Source organism: Quercus suber, unplaced genomic scaffold (genome assembly GCF_002906115.3).
Source record: "Quercus suber isolate HL8 unplaced genomic scaffold, Cork oak 2.0 scaffold_358, whole genome shotgun sequence".
Classification (NCBI taxonomy): domain Eukaryota; kingdom Viridiplantae; phylum Streptophyta; class Magnoliopsida; order Fagales; family Fagaceae; genus Quercus; species Quercus suber.
The window spans coordinates 56,616-60,906 of NW_027069810.1; positions in this window are offsets into that span (position 1 = coordinate 56,616).

Sequence of the window (4,291 nt, forward strand, 5' to 3'; positions counted from 1 at the left end):
TCTAAAATTTGGTATATGTTTATATAATGTAAAAAATATGCTTAGCAATATATAGAAAATATAAATAAAAATATTTTAATAATTTTTTAATTGCCGCACCCGGCCGCACCCACACCCTACTTTTTCCAAAATTGCTGAGTCCTGCACCTGCAACCGCACCCGAATCTGGAAACGCACCCATGCTTCATAGTTATCATCATGAATGAGACCTCCACCTCTTGCCATGCTTGGATTCCCTAGAGCTAATCCATCCGTATTTAGTTTGTACTAGTTCAAATTTGGTTTGTTCCACCTCACATTGACTAGACTTCGACTGACAATCTGCTTGACACACCCAGCACAATGAAAATAGTTGAGGGCTAGATTCCTCACTTCTCCCACCAATCTGTAATTTGATTCTTCTTTTTTGAAAAATCTCTTGTTGTGGTGAAACCATAAACTCCATATTCCATATGCAAAGAAATGCTTCTATGGTAGATTTGATTCTCTAGGATTTTGTGTTGAACACATATTCTTCTTCAACCAGCTGCAAATAGCAAAATTAAAGAATATGCCATCTGTGGGCGCATCGTCGCACACTTGCGGGTTGCATGGCCTACTTTCTCTTTCTTTGGGAGTCGCCACTTGATTTAGGTCTAGGAACCAAATTGGGTCTCTTGCGTGAATTTACATACTAGAAAATAAGTTCGGAGGTAAGGCATGAGTATTGGAAGGTGTTAGACATCCAACCCCACTTGACTTGTGGATGGCATTTACTAAAGTTGATAGGCCACATTTAATTAAGGAGATTGTTAACAAAGCCCAAAATCTAATCATGCAATTATTAAGTCAAATAAAACACGCAAGGAAAAAGTCTTACATAATGACATAAAAGGAAATAAATTCAAATCAAATATCAAATAAAATATATTAAGTCAAATATCAATTAATTACAAATCAAATCCGACAAAAATGAAATCATGCATAAATAAAGAACATCCTATTCCAAACATGTCAAATATAATATTATGGAAAAATCAAAGAGAAAATCATAGCAAAGCAATTAATTAAAATATTCTAACTTAATCAAGTTAAACATAANTAGCTTGTACTTGATCATGGCATGGGTCTATTTTATCGCTATTCCACATCAAATCCTTCATGATTGATGTTGTCTCGTCAATTCTTACAAATTTACAAAATTTGCTTAGTTGGGATCACTTCTGTCTAAGAGCATTCGCATCGGTGGGTTTAAAGTCATGTAAAATCATGTAAACATCAATTTTTACACATTTTTGCTCAAAAATGCACTCCATCAGCTCTTCTAAAATTGTATAAAAATGTGTATTTCTTTACACGAGCTACAGTAACCGTGTAAATATACACGGCTACTGTAGCTCGTGTAAAGAATAATTTATTCATTTCCTTCGCTCGTTTTTTTCTCTCTCTTCTCCGGCTCAACAACCTTAGTATCTCATCTTCCTCTTTTTCCAGATGCACACAACCAGACAAATCAACACACAAACACATCCGGACAAATCAAAACACAAACACATCAGACAAATCAACACACAAAACTGATCTACACTTGCTTTAAAAAAAAAAAAAAACACAGATACACAAACACGGAGATCACAAACACATCAGACAAATCAACACACAAAATAGAGATACACTTGCTTTAAAAAAAAAAAAAAAAAACACAGATACACAAACACGGAGATCGGAGATCGGCGATGCAGAACGGAGATCGGAGATCGACGATGCAGATCGGAGCTGTGGCGGATGGGTTTTGTGATTTGGTGGTGGATCGGTGATGCGGCTGTGGAGATCGGTGATGCGGAGCTTCGGTGGTGGATCGGTGGCGTTTGGTGGTCGGAGCTTGGCGGATGGGTTTATGGTGGATCGGTGATGCGGGGTTGTGGAGATCGTTGATGCGAAGCTTCGGTGGTGGAGGGTGGTGGATCGGTGGCGTTTGGTGGTCGGAGCTGTGGCGGATGGGTTTATGGTGGATCGGTGATGCGGGGCTGGGAGATTGTTGATGCGGAGCTTCGGTGGTGGAGGGTGGTGGATCGGTGGCGTTTGGTGGTCGAAGCTGTGGCGGATGGGTTGGGAAGAGAAACCAGAGAGTGGGTTGGAAGAGAAACCAGAGACTGGGTTTAGAGAGAAAGAGAGTGAAAGCGTGAAAGCAACCAGAAAAATGAAAGAGAGAGAGAGGGCGCGGGTATTTAAGGGAGGTAGGTAAAAAAAATAATAAAAAAATAGAGTGTAATAAATATTTTATTGAAATAACTTGTAAAATAAATGAATTGATGTGGGTGTTTTGTAAAAGTAAATGTGTAAAATAGAAAAAGTAAGTTTTTAGTGTAAAAATGAATGTGTAAAATAGACACACTGATGCGAATGCTCTAAGTGTCTAGTAACTTAAACCGACCCCCTATTTTACTAATAGAATCGTTGATTTCCCATTATTTTTAAGAAATTTTAGTTTTATAGGACAACTGGATAGGTATATGTAGGTCGGTTCATGATTCAACCAATTTATGTACAACCGGTTTTCTTCTACTTGATCTTCAATCTATTTTATCGCTATTCCATCATCAACTACTCCTTCATGATTGTTGTCTCATCAATTCTTACAAAATTGCAATATTTGCTTAGTTGTTTGCTTCTGTCTAGTTAAACTGACCCCTTATTTTACTGGTAGGATAGTTAATTTGCCATTATTTAAGATTTTTAAAAAACTCTAGTTTTATACAATAACTGGATTGGTATATAGGTCGGTTCACAATTCAACCAATTTATGGTACAATTCAACTAATTTATGTGCAACCAGTTTAGACACACACACACACAAGTGAAAAGGATAGGTATCATTTGGTAGGGGTAGAATTAGAGGGATGGAAAACATTGGAGAAAAAACAGGTTATACAAGTGACACATCACAATTTACATTATTTTAACTTCTTTCTCTATACATTCATTTTTATATAAAATAAAAACAACTAGCCCACGTATATTACTAACCGCTTCGTTTCTTTCAATGGAAAATCATGTGAAAGTATAGTTTTATGTGTTTTCCAGTATTTAGTAATATCAGAAAATGAATAAAATGAAAATTATTTTTAGTCAACAAAAAAAGTATGGCTTATTTTTTAGATATTGTTTTCCACATTTTTTAAAAAAAAAAAACAATTTTATCTCATGGCAAGCTAAATAAAGAAAGTCAAGAGAAAAATCATGTGAAAATATAGTTTTTCATGTTTTCCAGTATTTGGTAGTATCAGAAAAAATGAATAAAATGAAAACTATTTTTAGTCAACCAAAAAAGTATGGTTTATTTTTTAGAGATTTTTTTCCACATTAAAAAAATAAATAATAAATAAATAAATTTATCTCACGGCAAGCTAAATAAGGAAAGTTAAGAGATCGTTTTTCAACTCATTTAAAGTTGCTACCAAACATAAGAAAATGAGATAATTTTATAAAAAATACTTTTTGAATGAAAAATGATTTATTTTCTAGAAAACACGTCAAAACAAACAAAACATTTCTTTTATATTGGATAATAGAGCTATGTCCTCTCAAAAAAAGTTAATAGGGTTATGATAATAAATTTATATAATTTTTTTCTATCCAATTATTTTTCTTCTCAACCAAATAAAGGAATTTTATATTTATTTTCTATCATTTAACTTTTTCATCCTCCAAACTAAGGGTCATCAAATAGCCCATGGCCCACGGGCCGACCCAAAAACCCGGCAGCCCATCGGGCTAATGGGCAGCCCAGCCCGTTGTTATTAAGGCCCATGGGTAGCCCACTAGCCCAGTGGGTTAGGTTGTGGGCTAGTTTTTATGCCCATGGGCACCCAGTGGGCTAGCCCAGTAGCCCAGCCCGTTGGCCCAACCCGTTGCCCAGTCCAATAACTTAAAATTTTTAACAAAAATATATAGGAAGTGTATGAAGAATTGATCTTGAGATATTGTAATAGAATTTCTTAAGAAAATTCTCCCAACCACTAAGATACTTAAAGTAATTGTGCTAAACTTAGTTTACTAAATATATATTTTTCTAGTAGTCTAGCAAATTTGAATTAACCATTTGATTTTTTTTATTAAAGATAAAAATAAAAAAACTATTTGAAGCCTTATTTAAAAAAAATTAAATAGATTTGACAATAAAAAAAATTATAATTAAGTATTAAAGTCTTTGATCATTTCCTTTTAAAAAAACTAGATTGATTATTTCCTTATTAAAAATTGATTATTTATTTCTAAAAATAATAAAATAATATGCTAACACAATCTCATG